General features: G+C 36.9%; 1 protein-coding gene across 1 annotated transcript in view; it reads right to left on the minus strand.

Moving 5' to 3' along the window:
• The window catches only part of LOC122716671 (UPF0489 protein C5orf22 homolog), an 813536-nt gene that overhangs the window by 669282 nt on the left and 119067 nt on the right, over positions 1-25187 (minus strand). The gene's annotated exons all lie outside the window — the stretch shown is intronic.

A 25187-nucleotide genomic window follows, 5' to 3' on the forward strand; every position in this document is an offset into this window, starting at 1 on the left:
AAAAAAAAAAAAAAAAAAAAAAAAAAAAGAAAAAATAAACCTTTATTTTCAAGGATATGCGGGTATTTTAATTTTAATTGAACGTAATTTAAGTAAAGCATCGTAAATAGCTCTCTCTCTCTTTTTCTCTCAAATTATTTTCTTAAATTATGTATCCAATTTCTTGCGCGACACATTTTTAAGACAAAGAAAGAAATTAATCGAGACTAATTAATCCAAAAAAGAAAAAGAAACTCTTGGATTTTCTTCGAAATTAAATTTTATAAAATATCCAGGTATATGATAAATCCTCGCTCACATTTTATAATAGTTATTTCATTCCTGTATACAATTTCTGGCAACGGTATATTCACGTGATTCACGTTTTATTTGCACGTTTCCATTTGCTCATATGTCATCATCATGATGTCATCTTGTCATCGGATTGTAAAAATATTAATGGAACGAATAGGCAGAGGATAGTGTTCCTCGAAAGTGTTCGCCTTTCGGCCATCATGGTGTCCCTCGATCCCTCTCGCTTCCGCTTAGTAATTTTCTATCCGCTAGATGGCGAGAATTATGACGAAGAATTTATAATCAGAGATCGTGATAGCGATTGATGGAAACCTTCTTCTTCTTCTTCTTCTTCTTCTTCTCCTTCTTCTCCTCCTCTTTCTTCTTCTTTAACTCGTTTCGCTTGGAATAATGCATCTGGGATCTTCTGATGCATCGCGAAATTTATCATATTGCGTTCTGTGATTTTGCGTTATTACGTTGAGTCAATTATGCGAAATAATAATATAACCGGGTAAAACGGTTTGGTAAACGTTTGGTGGCTTTTCTGTGGAATGGGTAAACACCGATAATTTCAAAATCGCGAAATAATCGCACGATTTTGAAATTTTTATTTCGAAAAGAAGAATAATAAAGCGTTCAATCTTGATATCTTGCGCAAAACAACTTATTAAAATTCATCTTATAAATTTTATTTTAAATTCAACGCTGCAATCTTATCAATTTCATCCGACGCTTAAAAAAAAAAGTTAACTATAAATTCATGTATTCCACGGTGCAAGAATATTGTCTCAAAAATTATTCATCGAGATAGAGATAATGTCATCGTTCTGGACGTTGAATTAATTTATCATTGCATATGATAAAAAAAAAAAAAAAAGAAAAAAAGGAAAAAACAACTGAAAATTATCAAGAAGGAAGTTTCACATGGGCAGCGAATTGCGCTGCATATCTGAGCCACGATGTACAAGGAAGTATAAAATGAGATATTACTTTCGTGCGTGGCCGTGGTCGTGCGAAACGAGTGGCTCGCTACGAAATGGCCTTAATGGAGTGTGATAATGCAGAAATGCCGCGAGAAGGTGAGAAGAGAGTTTCTGCCATCCATTTTTATCCATCCATCCCTCTCCCGTTGTTGTTGAATCCCCTTATTACCATCGCTTTCAACAAGGTCTCCACGCGGATCTTTCCTTTCCGAGATGATCGACGATCGAAAGGTTGCGCTCGAAGAAGAATTTTTGCTCGTGACCTTTGATAAAGGTTAAATTTAATGAAAACCAACAAGGGGACGAAGAATAATAATAATAGGCCTTAGGTTCATTGAATGAAAAGTGAATGTAGACTTTACCGCGTATATGTTATGTTATAAATTTTCATCGATGTTTTCCTATCCCATCATCTTTAGAAATGAATACGATTGTCCTATATGTATAATAGAAACATATCTCATATATATATATATATATATATAATTATACTCTTGTAATTCTTGTTAAATCGATACACTTTCAATAACATTGATAATAATCTTAATAATTAACGTCAAAATATTTCTATATATCGAACTCATTAATTAAAGTTATCTATTTACACAAAAAATTCATAAATATATTTTCATCTAATCCTCAGCCCGTCCAATTATATCCCTCTTGTACCATTTTACAATTCAATCAACCAATTAATTATTAAACAAAATTATCATAAAACCAGAACACCACGAGTTGCATCATTATTAAGAATAAAGGGAAATATCTTTATATATCTTTATAATCTTTATAATCTTTAAAAATCAAATTAAACGCGAGCTCGATGGATGAACGAACGAAGTGAACAAGATAAATAAGATCGTCTTGTTCTCTTCCCTTTCCAAGAATATCCTTCTTCTTCCTCCTCGATATCCTTCTCGTCTACGAGTACGAGTGGAAGAGGAAGAGATGGAAAAGAAAAAGAAACAAAAAAAAAGGAAGAAAGGAAGAAGAAGAAGAAGAAGAAGAAAAAGGAGAAGAAGCGACAATGTACGGCCGGCGATTAAAGGGTCTACACACCGTTCGAAGGTTGCGAGCAGGAGAAGGAGAATGATCGAAGGTGTGCGCACTCGAGCGCGTGATAATCCTCCATACAGTTAGGGATTTCCTGGCAAACGATGGAGGAAGGGAAAAGATTTCTGCATTCCGAGGTTACGTTCCAGCGAACAATTTACTCGATTCCTCCTTATATATTTTATTTACAGTTTCCATGATTCCTCGTTTTCTTCTTCGTTAACGTTAATTCCACGCATTCCCTGGACCCTCCTAGATACCCCGTGTCTAATGAACGTTAATTGCCCGTACGCATAATACGCGAAACTATCCGTTTAATGAAAGGCCTTAACACTATCGTTATACCGTGCCCACTACGCGTATAAAACGACCCCCTCCTCTTAATCTCGTTTTCCCTCTAATCCATTTTTTTTTTTTTTCCAAGTTTTTGTTTCGAGTAAGAAGACGGTTTATTCTAACCAGTGCCGCCATCTCGCGATGAAAATGAGGGGAGGAAAAATGTGCAATCGATATAATGCTTCGAATTTTTAAATAATATCTAATTGACTAAAGCCATGCTGTAAAACGAGAACAGTTAATCATTCAGTATTAACCTAATCAAACAATTAAATCCCTTTAAAGTTTTTATATATTATCACGATATAAGAGATTGGAATAAGAATAATTAAAATGTTTCTTTCTATTCTTGTACATATCGAATATCTTCATGTCGCATATAGATACGTACAAGAATAAAACATAAAAACAGTATTCCTCCGATTAATCTTTCCTTTAAATTTCCTTGCTTAAAAATCCCTAGAAATTACAATGTCGAACAATCAAGATAATCGAAGGAAGGAAATTCGTCGGATTTCTCGAAAAGAAAAGCGGCTCGAATTCGCAGTTCTTTTTTTTTTTTTTTTTTTTTACTGCGAAGGCGCGAAAGCGCGTGACCAGGGATGGCGGGGGGGGGGGGCAGGAATTATCTGAAAGGTGATCTAAAAGTGGTTAAGAGACCCGTTCTAACCTGGACACGGAGCGCGCGGATTAATTTATTCCGCGAGTCCCCGCGGCCATCGTGATAGCTCATTAAACGCGGAAACAAGAAAACGATCCGCGAGGCGGTCTCATGGATAGGCGGCGCGACGCCCTTTTCTTAGAACTGAGGCACGCAATGGGAAAGAAAATATGGAAATGGCCGTGGCAAGACAACGAGCTTAATTGCGCGAGATACGAAACAGGCAAGGAGGAGAAAGATGGACGGATGGAGTTGAGAACAAGTTATAAAGAAATACAGTAACCGACCATTGTCCGTATAATTGAAAGAAATTATGGCCTGGTACCGTGGAAGAAAACTGATTAACCTTTTGGGTATAATGTAGGAGTCAGACTTGTTATGCGTCTCTTGTTATTAATGCAAGAGAATGGAAGAACGAAGAAGAAATTTTAACTGGAATTGAGGCAATATTTGAGAAAATAAATATATATATATATATAAAATAAAATAATAATGATGATAATTATAATAATAATAATAATAATAATAATAATAATAATTAAGAAGCGAGATACCGAATGAAAGAAATGAAAAGAAATAACAGTTGTATTTGCTTAAATAAATGATTTGGCGTTTACCTTTGGGAAATAGTAATTTGCGCCGAGCAATCGAATCCAAACAATATTGTACATGAAGTTGTCACGTATGTTATAAAGTATCATTTAAAATTATGAATAGAATTGATTCGCGATCGCAAATATTGCCAAGCGTCATTTCGTTTACTTAAATTTCTCTCTTTCTTTCTTTTTTTTTTTTTTTTTTTTTTTTTTTTTTTTTTTAAATAAGGGAAATTGGCAATTATTGGGAATTAAGGTGCGTTTTATTGATATATTCAGTATTGACGAGTATTGACGTTGAAATTGATTGATAATGCAAACAATGTTAAGTGCATTTGCTTTGAAAATATTTTGAAAAATCGTGATTATCGAGAATTACGAGATTTCAATGATCTCGAAACGGTTACCTTAACAAGATATTTAATTTTTATTTAGAAAATATACGTACAACTTAATTAAACTGTGGTGGTTTAGTTTCTTTTAATAGCTATTTATCGCACAAATTTGTTAGAATTTCTTTGAATCTTAATTCGCAGATTATTAAGCTAATTGGAAATCGTATTCCCGATCGAGGATCATGGAATCAATTTTATTTCAATTAACATAGAATACGATTTGGAGAAAAAAAATTTGAAATTAATTTTGTATATAAATTCGATTTAAAATTTGAGAAAAGGAAGGAAAGGTGAAAAATAGTAGAAAGAAAGAAAGAAGTTGAGAACAACTCATCGGTCACGAAGGAGTTTAACGAGCTTTTAGGGGCGCGTAAACTCGCGAGAGATCGTTTAAAAACGCGTCGCGCATAGCCAAGCCGAAAGACGGGATCGCTTTGAATTATAAAGCAGACTTTTATCCATACAGTGTCTCTCTTTATCGTCGGGACGTATCTTGAAATAGTAATAGGAGCGTGAAACAATTTGTAGCAATCACATCGCTGGGAAAAACGAGGAGTTACAATAAGAGGAACGTGGCCAACCACGATCCTATTTCCTGTGGTTTGTCTTCAACGTCATTCAGGATCGAGATTCAATTTTTTTTTTTTCCTTCGATTATTTACGATGGAGAAATAGAACTTGGACAACGGATTACTTTTAATTAAAATTCAATTATATACTTATCGTCTTTTGTGCTTGAAAGGAAAGGATTACATATAAAGCAAAAAAAAATTTTTTCAAATTTTCAAGAGTCCATTAATTGGAACAATCGGATCGAATTATTTTCATTTTCTGAATTCGATAAATTGAATTTGTATTATTATTTTACGAAGTTTCGTTCATCGAGTTTAATTGTTATCCATCCAATTTCTCCGACAACAAATATCTTGCTTGCCCATTCTTACAAAAATTTAATTTAATTTTACTGTTTCTCATTACTTATTCACACACGTTTAACCGTTTAATAATAATAATAAATTGCCCGACAGCATAATACAAAAATAATACAAAATACGATTCTAAAGTGCACACAATCGACTATTCGAATCGCACAAAACACGCTTAAACACTTAGATAAATTTAATTTCAAAATAATTACATTTCCACTTTCAATAATAATATAGAGAGAAATAATTGCAATGTCGAGTGTTAATTGATCGACCGAAACTCAAAGCGAAATTACCCAAAGGTGAGTAATATTCGAGGCCAATACTTTGTATTCACCTGTCGTCGTAGAAACTCTCCAAACAACGTCAAACAATTGTTATTTATTCGGAGGCGAAAAATTATTTGTGAAGACGGAAATAAATATCTATTACCATTCTCAACTATCCACGTGGCGAATTCCCGTACATCGTATCCGTCATAAACACGCGAGAGAAGAATAAGGAAGGACGAAAGAAGGAAGGAAGGAAAGAAAAAAGGAAAAAAAGATTGGAGCGCAAGATGGCGTACAACGCACCGGGATGCACGACACGGGTTAATGGTCATTACTTTCTACCGAGGACCGAATTGCGCGAGAGTGAACGAATTTATCAGTGGCGGTAATTAAACGCGCGCCGTGTAAATATACACTCGGTTACAGCTATTTAACATGTCGCGTGAATCGCAACAGGTTTAACGAGACGAAAAATCGTCGCGTTCGCGTACCGAGCAATTAAAACCCGGTACAACGTGTCTCCATTAAACCGAAGAAAAAAAGAAAGAGGGAAACTCGCAGATGCAAGGTAATTAATTCGAAAGTACGAGCAGTGTCTTTCACCGTCGTGGATCGTTGAAATAGAATATTTTGTTGGCCCTTCCGTTCAAGCGTGGCAAGCATCTGTCTCGTCGAATGAGTATGTTGCTTTCGATCATTAAAATGTTAAAGTAGAATGGATATATTTTATAAAAATATTTCTGTGTATGCATGAAAGCAGTTACGTTCTTTTTACCATTTCTATTAATTATACTTTTCTTACAATCTCTCTATGAAGCTCTTCTTCTTGGATAGCAAGTAGGTATCAAATTGATTCAAGTTTACAGGTACTCGAGGCTTGAATAGATCCAGATCCAATAATCCAAGTAATAAAAGTCTTATTACGGAAATGGAAAGTATCCTTTCTAGAAGAGGAAATACATTGAAGACAAAAACCATCTGGCAATGGTTCCATTCACAATATAATAACACTGTGTCTTGGAATTTTATTTAAACTATACTTAACTATACAACCAGTTGCAAAAGAATATTCTTACGATTGGAAAGAAATATAATCTAAATAGAAGTGATGCAGAATAAAAATAATCTATTAACGATTTAACTTCACCTTGTCATTCCATGATTTCACGATATCGAACGAAACCGATCCTCTTCCGTTTCATCCTCCTCCTCCATCATTTCACGACGGGTCGCGTTCGCCCCAATTCGGCCATTTGCACGGTTTTTTCACGGCTCGTGGCCCAAAATGGCGGCAATTCTGCGACGCAGCAAAGTCGAAACTCGCTTGTTTTCGTACGGCCTTTGTCCGTCGCTCGCCGACCATGAAGCCCGTGACGCGCGAACGAGCATCGATTGTCACCGGAATTATCAACGGGCCGTCGCTCTTTTCCCTTATTCGCGCGTCACGACGACCGTGTCACGCGTCGCGAGCCAGTTTTGTCGAGAAAACAATATACAACCGCCTCCTCTCCCCTCGTTTCCGCGCCTTTCTAATTACCTCTTCTCTCATCGACACCTCTCTCCCTCCGTATATACACCAGGCCTCACTTTGTCTCCATTCCCTTTCCTCCTCTCCTACACACACATATCCGCATGTACAAACCGCCTTCCTCCCTCACTGCTTCCCTCGTTCACCCCTTTGTACTCCCCCTTTTCTCCACACTACCTCTATTTCTCTCTCTCTCTCTCCTTCTCTCTTTTCATCGTTCGATCACTAGGCTCAATCTCTCTTTCTCTCGCTCCCGTTCTCGAAAGAAGGAGAGGAACAGGGACGTAGGCGAGGAACACGATACGTAATCCTTTCGATGGCACGAAGAAATATGAATGCCAGTTCGGTTCGCTCCCCCTTCGACCCTCCCCTCCCTAGCCCGGGATCACTCAGCCAACATCGCGGTAATTGTAATCACGGTAATGCGTATCTCTGGAGAGCCGGGTGTGGAGGGCGAAGCGAAGGTGAATGGAGGAGGAGGAGGAGGAAGAGACGGAGAGCGACACCTTTCGATATATCGACGTGGATGAATCCGCGCTACCGGAAACGAGCAGCGAAGAACTCGTGCAAAACGCGGCAACTTCCGAACGACGTTCGCAGGGAATTATTGTTTCCGCCCCGGTGTGCGCGGTGAATGGTTAATTATCGCATATCGGGGGTGTACCTTTCGTCACGATCTCACGACGACAGCCCTTCCTCGGGGAAGGGAACGCGAGCCTCCCTTCCCACCCATTGTCCCACCCGTAATTACGGGGACAAGGAAGGTGTTTCGCGGTTAAATTAAGGTGGGAAGATTGAATTGAGGTTTGGATTTGAAGAAAATTTTTAGGGTGGAAAGAATTCTTGGAGATTGAAGCTCTTTCGAGATACGATTTTTATAATAATTCCTTCCTCTTTTTCGTAAATATATATATATAATATATTATTCTTAGAGTTTTAAGATTCGATGGGAAATATAAAATATTCGATACATACGAATGTATATTTTTCTCAACAGACCATAAGACATTATTACTATTTTATTGAAATAAACAAGGGAACGAACATAAAAATAATTACGGAATAATTAGAAAAATCACTTTGGAATTTTATGATATAGGTATAGGAAAAATAGAAATAATAGAATAATAGAAAAATAGAATAATTCGTTTTAGATATATTTTCGTTCTAGAAAAGCACGTATCCGAATGTAATTCAATCTTCAATCTTATAACTGTAATCTGTTGTGTTAAGTTTTGAGAGTAATGATTGAATGAATCTTATTAAAGTATGTAATCAGATATCTGATATTGACTGCCATGTTTAAAACTATTTTTTGTGGAACGTTGGTATGAAATGGTATCGGTCGAGTAATTGTGGTGAGTAAGGTGGACATGCACGTTTTGTACAAGGTAATTGAATTCGAATGGTTGGAAGTCAATTTTAGAAAAATATATGGAGCGAAAAAGTTAAAAATCGTGTAACGATAGTGTAGCTATGGCTACGTTATACCTACGATATGTAAGCAGTATTGTAAGCAATAGAGCAATTTATCAACAATAGAGGCACTATTATCTAGAGAACCTAAAACAATGGCCTATTGATACGGACTCTGGAAAGAATACAACTATAATTTGCTAAGAGAGCACTGATATTCTCGTTGTTTCAACTCTAGCCTTCTGGCTATTACTTACGTAATGTTCACCGTCGTTTTGAAATTCTATATGCAATAAAAACAATTTTACCGTGATCTATATCCAATATTTTTAAATAAAATTATATATAAATATAATAGGATCAAATGTATATCTAGGATTAGAAATGCTGAGGATCAAGAATCGAAAACACAATAAAAAAATTCTTCTCAATATTATTATTTGAATCAAAGAATTAAAGAAATTATGGAAAAATTTTTTAAGGAAAAATCCTTATCCGAAATAAATATCTAAAATTTATATATAATATCTGAGGTAAAATATAAAATGTATAAAAAGAATTCCCAAGATAGAAAACATCAAGGATCCAAATACCAATCCGAAAGAAATCCAAATAATTTCTCAAATCTCAACAAACTTCTTTTCCTCCATCTACAAACAATTTCATCTAACCTACTTCCACTTCCACTTCCGATAACTATAATAAAACCAGCATCACGAGTGAAAGAATTCATCGAATCGACAATCAAGATATCCACAGAATAACGCAACGAGGTATTAGAGACGATGAAATAATAGAATGGCGAAACTATAATCGGTATCATCTTCGCCATCGTCATTCTCATTATTATTCTTGCGGCCACTTGCCAAGGAAACTCGAGGAAAGCCAGAGCCAGTGTAGGGGCGCGAATGAAGTCATCTTCTCTAATGCGTCGATGCTCACCGCGGCTACTTCAAGCCCGACTCAACCCATTTACGACATTACCTGGCGCACCCACACGGCAACGATGTGGTGACCAGAAGAAAGAGAGAGAGAGAGAGGCAAGAGGCGAGAGAATTGCATTGTAAGTTCGCTCTTTTCAAGGCCCCCCTCGTTTACAAAATGGCGTAATATGTCGCGCCATTATTTGCACCCATCCAAAGATCTCTCCTCTTCCGATTGCTCTTGGCAGAGAGGAAGAGAGAAAGAGAGAAAGAGAGATATATATATATAGTTTAAACGAACCGTGACCAATTTTCTTTTTTTCGAGCTGCTGAGTGAAATAAGGGAGTGGAACAGAATTGGAGTGGTTTTGGTGAATATAGAGATAAGAGATTGGATATTTGTGGCTCCTTTTTGCATTCATCTGTTTCCTTACAGTCGATTTTGATCGATATTATATAGTTCTCGAACGAAAGGATATTAAACTAACGAATTCAATTTCTTCGTTTTGTTTTGCTAAACTTAATTACGGATTAAATTTAACATTATACAATTGATAGTAATTTCTGGATTATTCCAAACTACTCTGTCTACTCTCATCTCGATTCAACAACTTCCCTTAAACATTTCCAAGAACCATCCATCCGTTGTGCATCTTTGAAACTGAAAGAAACTTCACCTTTTAAAATTAGAAATAATTATACAATAAATCCCAAGCACCGTAGAAGTCACGAACGAACGACTTCCACTAAAATCCAAATAAAACTAACCGTCTACAAAAAACCGCACCTAATAAAAGCGTACGTTTCTCTGGGACGACATATCTTAACCAAAAAAAAAAAAAAAAAAAAAAAAAAAAAAAAAAAAAAAAAAAAAAAAAAAAAAAAAAAAAAACCAATAAAAGTTTAATACCAACTTCTACAACGAGAACTTCTCTCAAAAGAAAAATACACAAAGTTGCTGCACAACTTCTACAAGGCTAATGTATAATAAAAGTGTACGGTGGTTCGTTTCGTAGAACGTGACGCCATCATCGACAACGTCCTCCACGGAGGAGGACGGAGGAGCCCCCCCAACGGGACGACGTGGATCGGAAAACGGCGGCGCAATCGAGGCCGCCATTTTTACCAAACTCGCGGCCGATACACGATCATTTTTCCCTCTTCCGGCTGGTTATGGCACTGGCGTATAATAGTGGCTTTAACTGCGCTCACAAAGTGGCGTAATTTATTGCGCCATTATGCTCGGCTAAGGAGCTCCTTGTTGCGAACGACAGTGGGGACCCGCGTTGAGTCGCGTGCATTGCGGACGTGATTTAAGTTTAAGGGGGATGACTACTGTCTCTCGCTATTACGCTATTGGCCGCCGCGGGTCCGACCAAACCGGGACTTCGCGTTATATTCGGATTACAAATGCCTCGTTTACTCCTTTACCGCCCTTCCTAGCTGCCGCCTCGTCATCTCTCCGGAGGAGAATGGCAGATTCATCAAACAAGATTCGATTCGAGCGGGGCGCGTTTTTTAGGACGTGCCTATTTCTCCGAGCCGCTGTATAGGGAGTAATAAATTAAATAAATAGAGGCTCGTTGTTAGTGGAGAGGATTATTCGTGCGAAATTTAAAAAGGGCGTTGGATGTGCGGAAGGAGGGCGAAATGTTTGTCGAAGAATTAATTAAATATTCCTTGTTTCAATCGTGTTGCAGGAACATCGATGATGTAATCGTTAATCGTTATTGATTTCTTGAGGGTTGAAAAAAAGTTTATCAAGGAAGAATATTATTTAGAAGATTTCTTTTTTTTCAGATTCTACTCTAAAATTCTATCAAGATTAGATTCTATAAATTGATCCTCTCGACGATATGATTTTAATGCAAAAATTATTAATCCCCATTTCTTCAAATTAAACTACTTTTAAACTCTTCCTCCTTAAAGCATTTCCTCTACGTAAGTACAATTTTCTCAGATCGATTAACCTCGACCAAATCGCTAATCAACCAGACGTTCACCTTTTGCATCAAACACTCTATCGGGCAAACAACTTCAATCTAAAATACGCACACTTCAAGAAACTACTGAAACTATTAACCAGAGGCAAAACCCAATTCCCATATCCTGAAAAAGGAAAAACCTTGCATGCCACTCCTTCGGTTTATTCTCAATTTCCTCGAACAACTTGAGGGAGAAGTTTAATCGAATTAGAGATCTTCAACTGAAATCTTAACAAGATTTAACGCTGCCAACAGCACGACCACTCCCAAACAACTTTGCAACGAACGAAAATGGCTCCAACGCGATAAGATCGGTCTTCAATGAGGGGGGAGGAGGGGGAAGGAAAAGAAAAAAAAAAAAAAAANNNNAAAAAAAAAAAAAAAATAAGGCGGTGAAACCCACGCTTGGTCACGAGTGTAGGACAGGAGGAGGGCAAGGTTGAATCGTTTGTAAAAGCGAAGGAAAATCGTGGGAAGTGGTGAGAGACTGAAGGAGTGTGCCTCCTATTTGCTTGTCCATAGACCATTAGAGGCACACGTCTATTGAGTTAATAAGCGTTTGGTTTTACGAGAGGATACGCAAATGGAACACGCAGAGGAAATACGTATTTCTCTTTGTACTCCCACGCTTTACCTTGGACGCGAGAAATTGCGAAACGAACACGTTAGTGTATCTTAAAATATTTAATGTATTAACTCGGTTGGGCAAATATTTATTGATGATTTGAAAGGTGAATATTAGATTGTCCCGTTAATAACGTTGCCTTAAAAGTTTGCAAAGAATCGAAAACCATATAATATTATGTTATTTATTGAAAATTAATTTATCGAATTATTTATTATTTCACAGAATTTTTATTTTTGCTAATTATTTACTAAAAAAATCTTCAAAATCGTAATGCTATGAAGGTTTTATTTGTTTATTATAAAAATTATTGACACAAACGTAGGTTAGATTCGATTGATTTTTAATTTTAATCAGATTTCTTGCTACAATTAACGATTGGCTTCTATTAATTAACAAACAACAACCTAACCTAATCCAAACGATCTCGAAGAATCGTTTTTGTTAATAAAGAAACGATTGCCCTTAATTAAAACCTTTAAACTTATTTCGATTTTTTAATAATTATTCCACGAAAAGTGGAAATCGAAATTCGATTTATTCCATTTAGTCGAATTTTAAATTTCGATTCAACTCATAATATCTCTAATGAGTTGATACGTTGAAAGGGTGTTAGACGGTGTCAACACTTGGCGGAGCCACCAGTCTTATGTATATCTGATCGCGGTTTATGATTAATATTTTCTTGGTTTACGTACGTTTGACCATAAGATGGTCGCCGCTGATAAATTAGAGGAAATAACGTGCGGCGATGAAGTTTCATTCCTTCGAGTTTGTTGCACCACCGCCGTACGAGCGATGAAACCCGAGCTGATCCTTCGAAACACGAAGATATCATCGGGTAATATAGTACTTACGTTTCATTTGGAAATCGAGAAAAAAAAAAGAAACACGGTTCATCGCGCCATGAAATCTACTATCTCCATCCCGCACCAATATTCTTGACGATCTAATAGGCGTGGAACGAGAGAAATTTCAATTATGGTTTTTCGATAGAGCGAATCAACTATATACCGATAATTATATATAATTAATTATTTTTAGAATACTAGTTTAATTTCGTTCCATAATTTTTTAACGTCATGAAAATACCACAAGAACGAAATATATGAATTAATTTGAATTTTAACTCATATGATTCCATTAAGATATCATCTATTAAAATCTATTCCTTTTTTATCATAACCCTCCTCTTAACATCCTTTCCATTCCGCGAACAATCGAATACCGAATATTATATTATAGCAGAAAAATAAGGACTCGGTCGAACCGCATTTGGCAAAAATCGCGAAAAGGGAAGGGTTAATTGCCGTTTCGGCCAATCGGACGGAATTATTAGCGAACGAAGTAAAAACACGACTCGTGAACTTGTCAGGCGTATCCCGTTGTAATGAGAATCGCAATCAGGCCGGGGACTTGGATATTTCAGGGCGATGATCACGATCGCCCTGGGCCCTGGAGGAGTTTCGATTGCAAACGATTTATCTTTCGTGCTGGTCACTCCTGGCTTATAATCAAGGGTACATCACCTCACGTCGTGGGACAGAGTCGAGGGCCGGCCACACCGGCGGAAAATAAACGGGGTAATTCTTGGCAACCGGAAATGACGAGCGCTCCGTCACGTCCCTCTAGAAATTTCTTCTTTCGTTTTACTTTTCAATTGAGGATATTTATAACACGCGTCACGATCATCTCCCATTCCACGGCTCGCGTCACGAATATCTTCATTAGAAATTTAAGTAAGATTTAAGTAAGAATTTTTTTTCTTTTTTGCTTTTCAAGCACGCTCGGTATATTATTTTTATTTATATCAAAAAAATTGATATCCAGAAAATCCTTTTCGACTTTCGATGTCGCGTTGAATCCGTTAATCGCAATTAGGGATAAGATATTCTACAATATGTAGATACAGATGAGGAATATTTCCTCCATGCTTAAAATAGATAAATAATTTAACGAATTAGTGATTTTATGTAAAACAGGAAGGGAAAAAATCCAGTCCAATTAGGGATAATTACGCTACCATCTTTCTTAATAATATTATTTTTAATAATATTTTATTTTATATTTTAATTCACGAGAAAAGAAATATTCCCTCTCTCTCTTTTGAGCTACGTGTTCCTTGAATTATGATGTTAAAATTATTATCAGTGGGTGGCGGTAATTTGCTTTGGAATATTATACATTCGATCGTGCATCGTGAATATACGACGTAATTTCGAGGTTTAAACGGAGGATTAACAATTTAATGGCCGATCCATGGATGAGAGAGTGGTTTCGTTCGACGAATTCTAGAAGCATTCCTTCGAAGAGGAATGCGAGAGGATGGTAATTACAGGAACGACGGTGAATTTTAAGTTTGCTCCAATTTTTGACCGGTTTGATTGGCTAATGGCTTTATCTCGAAACGACGAATATATCTTTCCTTTATATGGGGACATGCGGTTTTTGACGAGTCCCTGGCTTAATGGGGAGAGGGCTTGGAAATGGATACTTGCTCCGAGTTATATTCGTTGGAATTTTGACGTGGGATGAATCGTGCCTTTTAATCTTTTCGAGAATAATATTAAAAGAATACGGGTTGGAATAAAGTTTTTATGAGAATTGATGAGGTCACGCATCTTGTTCTGAAAATTACTCATCGTATCTTTGATTTGTCATAATCTATTATTATTATTATTATTATTATTTGACTCAACTCAAGTTGAAAGGAAATTCGTATCTTCTGACAATTACACGTGTATAAACAAGACAAAAAGAGAAAAATTTAATGAAACAATTTATATATACACTCTATTATAATAACTATTTATTCAAAAAACCTTGAGAAAACTATTTCCATATGCACAATTTTAACTTTTACTTTCATATCCCCCGCTCAGCCCATAAAATTTAACTCATTGATCAACAATATACGCGCTTGGAATTATTTATCCAAAATTTTATCCTCATGAAAATTCACGTCAATACCACGATAAACGTCCGAGCAACTTTGTCCAAGCGATAATTCCTACGGGATAATGGCTGACTCGACGATCGAGATACGAATGAAAGGCACGTCGTGAAATTTGCTCCGCGAGCGAGCCAATAATAACAAGGATTGAAAGGGCGGGAATGGAGAGAAACGTCGAAACGATCTCGTTAAGATTAACCTACCAGGCTACCTACCAGGTGCACACCGTGTATTGACAGTGGAAATTTACGGCGTGTCGCGAGGACCACTCGTTACAGGGCCACCTGAGGCCCTTCGTGCCTCCTTATTCCACCGCCAACGAAATGTTTTTTTCAAAAACCGTGACCGCTCCAACGAACGTGACCACTGTTATTATCCTCCTCCTCCTCCTCCTCCTCTTCCTCCTCCTCCTTCTTCTTCCTGCGTCCACGAATCGGCTCGCGTCAACGGGCACGCATATTTCCAGACACGGATGCGTCGTGTTTCGTCGTTCACAGGTGTAGCTCGCGCTTATTAAATCCGCATTTCCGGGAGAAGGAAAAGGCGGCGATAAATAATGCAATGGTCAATAAATTTGGTCGACGGTCGACGTTGACGTTCGTTCGATTTCCTCCACTCGTCGATGATACGCGATATTAATTTTTCCGAAATATATATCTTTTTTCTAGATAGTTAAAATTTTTAAATAACTTTAAAGCAATATTGATCCTCTGCGTTCAAAAAAATTAATTAAATTAACGCGATATTAATTTTTCCGAAATATATATCTTTTTTCTAGATAGTTAAAATTTTTAAACAACTTTAAAGCAATATTGATCCTCTGCGTTCAAAAAAATTAATTAAATTAACGTTTATAACGCGATATTAATTTTTCCGAAATATATATCTTTTTTCTAGATAGTTAAAATTTTTAAACAACTTTAAAGCAATATTGATCCTCTGCGTTCAAAAGAATTAAATTAACGTTCATAACGCGATATTAATTTTTCCGAAATATATATCTTTTTTCTAGATAGTCAAAATTTTTAAATAATTTTAAAGCAATATTGATCTTCTTCAAAAAAATTAAATTAACGTTCATTCGTTGTGTTGTATTAATTGGCAATTCAAAGATTTTAGATACTCATGTATCTGAGTGTTAATTTAAAAAATAAGAAAAAAGGAAAAATTATTTAACAATGCATAAATCAAACTGATTGATTTCACACCGATTACGCTTGGCTAATGATTAAAGATACACACGAATTATATTTTCCTGCGAAATTAACATTTTATCCATCGCCCGCATCTATACATTTATCCTAATTATTTCTTTGAATGATTCGACTCATCTGCATATACATATACATATTTACGAAATTTATAATTTTCAATATCTTTGAGGCGAAACGAATTCACGAATTTTAATTTCCATTCCGTACATTGTGCCAAAAATTATTACCATAATCATTCTTATACATACATGATTATACATACGGATCAAAAACATAATCGCTCGATGATCAACATTAGGCCGAGATCGATCAATTTTTTAACCGTGTCCTCGTGCTCGGTTGTCATGTAACACTGTCAACACAGTTTCTTTCACGCCGTTTCGACCACGAAGCGCACAAACAAAATTGTGCGCGACATCTGCGCCCGAAAACGGAATGGGCGTGGGGACAAATTTTTCTCGATAAAAATCCCCCATCGATCTTTCGCACGAACAACCGTCGACAACTGTCGAGTTCGGGCCCCCGATCGGCCGAGTCAAATTGCCGGCTCTGCTCGAAGGAATCCTCGACCGAGAGATCCTCCTTCGAAGCGATTACATTAATCGGCGATCGATTAAAACCGCCGATCGTTAACAGCCCCCTTGGAGGAGGAAACGATCCTTTTAATAACGCTGGCTCCGGGGAGGAAGCGGGCAATTGAAAGCTGACGACCGCGAGCAAAGGTGGAATCGGTTTCATGGATCGTCCGGTGCTGATCAATCGTCCGTGTAAACGTCACAACCCGAACGAGACTCTGTTCTCGTCTCGATCGATCAATCCCTTCCCCGACTCGAATTTCTAGATGCGTTTTTCTAGATCTCGATTTACAGGCAATGCAATACTTCAATTGTTAATAATTAGTGGACGAACAGGTGTACATAAGATACTTCTTAAATAATAAATAAATGAAATATCGATAAAAGTATAAATCTTCGAGAGAAACATATTCTGATCTATATACGCACAAACCAATATCGTTCAATAAAGAATATTGCCAAGTTTCTCAATTCTTCAGCAAAGATAAGAGATATTAGAGAACGATACATATTCGAAACTTCGAGATCGTCAACTTTGTCCTCTAGAAATGAGACCGATCGTTCGTCCGGATCCTCCACTTCCGGCAGACGAAGAGGATGATGGAGCGTCGGCGTTTAATTGGGTCGTCTCCGTTTATCCAATAATTACGGAGCAACGGGGCGGACCGATGAGTTATCCTATGTTTGGGCGACACCCATAGCTCCGTATCGAGAAGAGAGACACGCACCTGTGGCGATTCATCAGCGTTGCGGACGAAGACCGATCACCGCGCGATACGAAACGCGTATATGTCGTTGCTTTAATTACATCGAGACCGACGATGCCTGTATATGGATCGGTTGAAAAATAATTATACACTCGTTTCAATTCGTTCCAAAATTGGAACGATGTATAGAGAAGAGTTGTAATAGATTGTAGCTATGTATCGTGAACAAAATTCCTTTCTCGTTTCACTTTAACAATAGAGATCTTAAAAAATTTGCACAACTTCGATAGTTCGAATTAATCCCTTAAATTTATCGAGGAAGATTTTAGAAATACTCAGAGAAGAGAATTCCTTCGCCAAGAATAAAATATTTCGACAAAAATTTTATTTAGAATTTTTTCTCCTAAAAATTACCCGCCACAGAGAACGGGCGCGAATACTTCTCACCTGCCCCCTTCTCGCGCATTCGATTCACGGATCTCGGCTGGCTTCGACGAATGAAACGAATGAAGAAAAAAAAAAAAAAAAAGGAAAACCTGCCTCCGTACACAAGGAGGACGGCAACTATAAATATTTGATAGCCGGGTGTCTGAACGCCTGATCCAAGGAAAGATAATATTCGATTGTTCGCACGGTTCAGTTGATAGGCGGCTGTTATTAAGGTGATCCTAGGATGAGTAAACCCGTGTCAACCCGTGGGCCGGAAGTTGGAATAGTTCGGCGGTGGGTAGTATCGATGTCGCTTACGGATATAGAATAACGCGTGCAGGTGTTGATCATCGATCGAGATTGGGATCTTCGGGGTACCCGTGCCCGACTTTTGCCGTCGTTTCAACGAGAGATGATTATGATAACGGCAGTCTTCGACTTTTTTTTCTTTTATCTTCGTATATCTCGTATATATACGTATTTATTGTACCAAATTATTTATGGGACAGTTGTTCGACCATTTCCAACCGATATACGTGATGTATTATTGATATTGCTGATTCAATATCATCGTGTTACAAAATTCACATCTCATATTCGCGTATATTTATTAAAAAATCAATTTGATGGACAGGTATCAAAATTTATTTTTCGATGAAGATAAATGACAAAGTTTAACGGAAAATCTATTTTTCCAAAACGCGATGCAAGCGTATTTTCCCGAGAAATTTCGAAAGATTTGTACGAAAGGGAACAACGAACAAATGGCCGAACGAAACAGTATTATAAAGTAATTAACTTTAGTCGAACGGCGATGGGTAAACGCAAACAAGGGTCCCTGTTCCACGCCATTTCCAACTGCTCTATATTTGTCTTCCACTTTCCATCGACAGTTATTCGGCCCATTAATGGAGAGGGTGCACCTGGAGGATGCAGGAGTCGCCCGCATATGTAACACGAGGTGAATTAGCATTCGATATTACGGTACGATAACGTCGAGAGACCGTTGTTCGTGAACCGTGAGTCTTCTTGGTTGGCTTGATTTCGGCGTTAACGCGTGAAAAAGGATCGGTTTCCCTCTCGCGGGAAGTAGGAAGGGGAAAAAAGAAGAGGAGGAAAGGAAAAGGAGAGGAGAGGAAAGGAAAAAAAAGGGAAGGGGGAAAAAAAAAGTGTCCCTTTATCTTCTACGTAAAGTGGTGTCGCAGCTGCCGTGGACGATCCGCATTCCACGCTTCTCATACACGGTAGCGCGACTCGTAGGTTAACCCTTTAACGAGGCGCCACGTGCACCCCGTACGAATCGTGGAAAAAACGAGAGACACGCTCTCCCGTCTCGTTACAAGCCACCGTCTTCTTGGGATTTTTATACGCTTTTAATAGGGTTGACGCATTCTCCTTCTCTCTTTTACAGTCGCTTTTAATTCAAAGGAAAGAAGACGTGAGAATTTTTACTTTCTTTCATCAGTTGGTTCACCAGTTCGTTTCGTGTATATTTTTTTAAGTACAAGTTTGTTTTAATCGAGGTCAAAAGGAATTTATATATCTAAATGAAGAGAAAGAAGATTTTTATCCAGATTATGATTACGTATGCTCGTATAATATTTTAAGTTGTAATCTCGTTGTTTTTTACATTAGAGTAAAATTACGATATAAATAAATTCTCCGATTAAAAGAAAATTAAATATCGCAGAAAACAGAAGTGTACAATAAAGAATAAGAGGAGTAAAAATAATGAATATGCATTTCATTAACATTTTCCCTCCAAGGTTTTTAAACTTTATCATCCATTAAACCATAATTCAACATATAAAATTTCTCACAATGTTATCTAAAAATACTCGACATACCGGTAAATTTGCAAATACATTACTGTCAAGCGGAACGCGCATAAACACACGATAAATATCCCATAAATGTCTATCGCGACGTCTATCGTAAGAATTTTCTCACAGTTTACCCATATATATCCACCCGTTAACCGTATATTACTGGCGAGACGCAAGACAATCTAAGCTCTAATAAAAACAGGCGATAAAATAAATAAAAAAAAAAAAGAATCGAAAGGAGTCGAGGATGGAACAAGTAGAAGAGATTAAGAGGGGGGAAAAAATTACTAGAAAAATCGACGAAACGAATCGGCGATTTTCAGCACCGCCCAAGAATCCCACGAGATCTTTCTCCCTCCTCATGGATCCTCGATCGATCCTCGATCGTTTTGGTAAGCGATCGATTAACCTTCGCTTAACGGGCATCATCGATGCGCGACAAATTTAAAATTCTTGCCGCGGCATCCTTGTCGCCGCAGGCGCATACTTTGTCTTATCTGTTTCTCGCCGATGACCCCGCGGCGCTTGTTCTGCCCATTCTTCCTCCCTCCCTCGTCCTTATGCCGCGTCCACACCATAGAAAATGAACAATCTTTGAATCGCGAACAGATTGCTTGTCCATTTGTTTTCTCAACGAGAAATCCATTTATATGTGCTCAAATGTATATTATAAAGGCGAATAAGTATTAGCAAACAGTTCATGAACATTATTCCTCGTTATTTGGCCGAATATAGTTTGTCAAAGAACTGTAATACTGCTAAATCTCATTGGCCAGAATTTATTCCGGTCTATACTTGATAAATTGAACAATATTTTTATTATTTCATAATCGATTAATTTTTGATCAATGTAAACACAGCGTAATGGCGTATGGATCCTGCTTTCAATTTTTTCTCAAAGAACTATAATATTGCGTTCTCATTGGCCAGAACTTATTCTACCAATTTCTATAAACGAACAATATTTTTATTATTTCACGGCCGATTAATTTTTGATCAATGTAAACATACCATAATGGCGTATGGATCTTGCTTTCCTCAATTCTTCCTCAAAGAATTATAATACTGCATTCTCATTGGCCAGAACTTATTCTACCAATTTCTATAAAACCGAACAATATTTTTATTATTTCATGGCCGATTAATTTTTGATCAATGTAAACGCACCGTAATGGCGTATGGATCCTGCTTTCCTCAATTCTTCCTCAAAGAATTATAATATTGCGTTCTCATTGATCAGAATTTATTCTGCCAATTTCTAATATATATTTGATAAATTGAACAATATTTTTATTATTTCATGGTCGATTAATTTTTGATCAATGTAAACACACCATAATGGCGTATGGATCCTGCTTTCAATTTTTCCTCAAAGAACTATAATATTGCGTTCTCATTGGCCAGAACTTATTCTACCAATTTCTATAAATGAACAATATTTTTATTATTTCATGACTGATTAATTTTTGATCAATGTAAACGCACCGTAATGATTTCGATTCAATACTTTTGCCATTGGTGAACAGCAAACCGTCTGACAAGTGTAAACGGGGCATAATGATCCCAATAAACTCCCTCATCCTCGGTTTCCGAGCAACTACTGTCCCCGGCTTTAATGTTTAGAACGCGCGGGGAATGTTATCATGGCCACGAGTTTATGGCGGTTTTCAATAATAAAACAACCGAGTTCCGCCGGCATGACGAAGCCTTCCATTACGGAAAATTTTATTAACGAGCCGATCCCGGAAGACAAAGCTGCTTCGACACTCTGTGCCGCAGTACGTAAATCAAACGCGATTCCTCGATCATTAAGGCTGCCTCTTCTCCAGCCTCCTCCTCCCCAGCTTCGATCATACGTGATTTTTCCAATTTAACGACACGCGATAGATTTTTAAGGATTATTATTTATTCGTGCCAAGCTTCGATATGGGCAAATAATCTGCAAGTCTTCTCTTCTTGTATTCTACATTTTTGTATTTCTTGTATTCTTGGTCCACCAAAAACACTCTAATGAGATTAGAAAAATTGATGCATTAGCTGAAGAATTGGACAATAATTAATAATTAAGAATCTTTGAAAAAGAAAAACTTACGATTCGTGGATCGATTATAACTCAACAATCATTTTTTAAATTAAATATAGTCGTTACACTATTTACACTGGACGAATAGAAAAATATTTCTATTATTTTAACACGTAAAGCAATTACAAAAGAAAAGTGTTAACATCGCGCTTTTATTTTTCACCGTAAAATAAAAAATTGTATTGAAACATTTATCCCTTGTTGGAAAAAGCAAGAGCTCGACAAAATTATTATCTCTTTCTCCGCCAATAATAAATTTTTGCTCGACTTGAAAATAGCTGGAAGATCGACCCGTGAGAAGCGAGCGAAGAGGAACCGATCGAAGCGCAATTGAAACGCGTGGAATAACATAAAATAAGGAAGACAAGCGATAATAGGCTGGAAATGAGGCAAGCCTCGTTACAGGCTGCCACGAAGATGAACACTTTCAAGCGTAGCAACACCAAGCGGAAGCCAGGTATGGCGGCGGGCAAAGCGGGCGAATACCGATCGCTCCTCGTAATTTGCAGCGATTTCTCATCGGCTCCTGGGCCCTGCAACCCGCCTCGACTAAACATCCATTTAACATCCCTCCATTCGTCATCCCTAATTATCTCTAATCCTCGAATTCTTGCAATTTCTATCGATTCGAATCCTCCTCGAATGCTGCTCGAAAAAAAAGAGCAGTATAATAATTCAATAAACAACAGGCTGTCCGTCAGCTCGAGATCATTTCGATGGCCGTTTCGATGGTCTTTGGTAGCGATGGGTACGACCTTCCTTACGATTCTCAAACAATTTTACGTTCAACGCGAATTCGCGAGATCGCAATCGAAAGTTCGAAAGGATTCTATGTATTTAAGAAACAAGATGAATTACCAATTAGAAATCCCTACATCCATAGGATAATTAATATTATCATGCATTTATTTGTACGATCACGATGTATCAAAAAAAGTAATAATTCGAAATCGATAATAGTGTTAATAATCTCGTGTCGACAATTAGTAGTAACAAGCTGTATATCGCGACAGATATTTAAAACTATTATTCGAACGATTGGTAAATGCACAAGAATCGAATTTCCTGATGTCTGATACTCGTTTACAAGTGTGAGAAATAAGAATAATGAATGAAAATAATAGACTTGCAAATGTATTTCAAGTATTCGGATAAAGGTAAAGAAAAATTATATTAACATTTAACATTTTTTCTTTTTTCTTATATATGTATCATTTCCCGCCACGATTCTTTCACGCTGATTTTACACGCTTCGCCACTGGAAATGAGAATCGATCGTTCGAGAGAGAGAGAGAGAGAGAGAGAGAGAACATTTTTCTTGGACACTTATATTTCTTCTTTCCGTTTCCACCTCTTTCTCGCGCTCCTTGCAACGATAATTACGTGTAATTAACCGGATGGTGTACCTACCCGCGGTGATACACCCGGTTTTCATGTGTACCCATTACGCTCTTATGCGTGCGATTATATTTCTTGCGCACTGACAGTGCCTGGAACGGAACCATTTCATGCCATTCGGATAGGCGGTGTTAGTCTTGTTTGGTAATAAAGAACCAGAAGAAGAAAAATCTCTCGCCACGGAGTTTTATATTTAATTTCTTTCGCCTGAATAGTTTTGCATAGTTGAACGATAAGCGGTGCTCTGTTTCTTTCTTTTGTTCGTCCCCCGGATAAATATGCAAATATTTGCTGTGCTGATTTTTAAAAAACGAAATGATAAAATGCGCAAGCAGCTTATCGCTAATATTATTTATTTGTCGATATATCATAAAAGAGTGTACCGATTATGTTAATCTGCGAGTAATGCTCGGATAATTTTTTTTCCAATTCTCACAATATTTGTCTACTTTCTTTCCTTTTTAAATTTTATTTAGTTTTGGGAAAACATACTTTTAGAATTAGAAAGAAATGATCCAATGTCGACCACAATCATCTCAAATATCCTAAAACCCCATCCCATATCCCATTCCTAATACTTTCGTATTACCAAAACACATTCTAATTTGATTAGATCAATTATCGCAAGAAATCAGATTATTTCCTTACAATTGAAATTAAAAAAAAAAAAATGTAAAAGAAATTATAACTCTTGAACATTATTCAGAAATTTTATCAACACGTTAAATCTCCTTAAATTTGTTGATCACTTAATAATCATTTAACGATAGTTTATCCATTCAAGGAGGGAATCTCGGTGTGTTTATTATTGATTAAACAGATTTCTCCTCTACTCTAAAATTTACAAACACACGCGACGATTTAATACATAACGGATATCGTGTCACGAGATGTAAATAATAACGCGTGCGTATTAGTTGCGCCACTCCTTCAACGCGAATTTCACGTGGAAAGCACGCATTCTTGCTAAATGTCCCCGGAGAAATCGAGGCGAGCATAAAATTTATCGTGGCTAATAAAATTGCGATTCAACGGTGTACGAGGGAGGGGAGAGGGCATTCCAATCAAATGTCCGGAGGAAACTTTTGTTCGGCTCGAGAGGCATAAATTTCTATCCCCTATTTACAATTACAAACACGCTCGTGAAAATAACTTATTACTTGTCGCCTATCCGCCTCACAATGGCCACGCTACGCGTATAAACATCGATATGAAGATTTATGCAGCGGCTAAGATCTCTCTCTCTCTCCCGCCTTCGGCGCGTGAAGTTTCCGAGGAAATTACACGCAACAGATACCACGAGAATTATTTTATCCGAGATGAAAAATATATATCCGCCCGTAACTACCGTTTCCACCGCCAATATTTTTTCCAAAGTTGACGCGTTACAAATTTTCCATACGTGAATCGAGCACTTTTAACTGTAACTAATTGCTTGGATCATTAAATTACAAATCGAATCGAAATTTTTTTGAACGGAGTTAGTGGAATAATTAATTCTATTGGAATTATATCGAATCGTAAGAAATATGTTTTATACGTATGTACATCGATTAATTTGTAAAAATTAAATAAAGAAATAAATTGGACAAATTATATCCGTTTTCTAGTGAAAGTTGGATTTTCAGATTGACACGAGATATAAAATGAAAGAAATTTATATGTTTGATCGACAAATATACTTCTTCTTTCTCTCAACAAGAATTTAATCAAGAATTTAATCAAGAATTTTCCCTTAACTTTTGAGAAAGTTCTGAAAGATTGTTGATGATTTAGAACAATTCCATTCCAACAAATTTCAATTATTTAACTTTTATTAAACTTTACGATTATTCAAAAATACTATACTTTCCACAACTTTTGTTTTGAATTTATTAGAAATATAGATAAACGATCAACGCGTAAAGAAAAAAAACTTTTTCACGGATTTTTTAATTAAACTATCTTCAATTAAATACATGTATTAAATTTAACTGATATTCGTGAATCGATCTTCGAAAAACGAATTCAACAATAATAATACGAGG

Source organism: Apis laboriosa, unplaced genomic scaffold (genome assembly GCF_014066325.1).
Source record: "Apis laboriosa isolate Shangri-la unplaced genomic scaffold, ASM1406632v1 scaffold47_cov149, whole genome shotgun sequence".
Classification (NCBI taxonomy): domain Eukaryota; kingdom Metazoa; phylum Arthropoda; class Insecta; order Hymenoptera; family Apidae; genus Apis; species Apis laboriosa.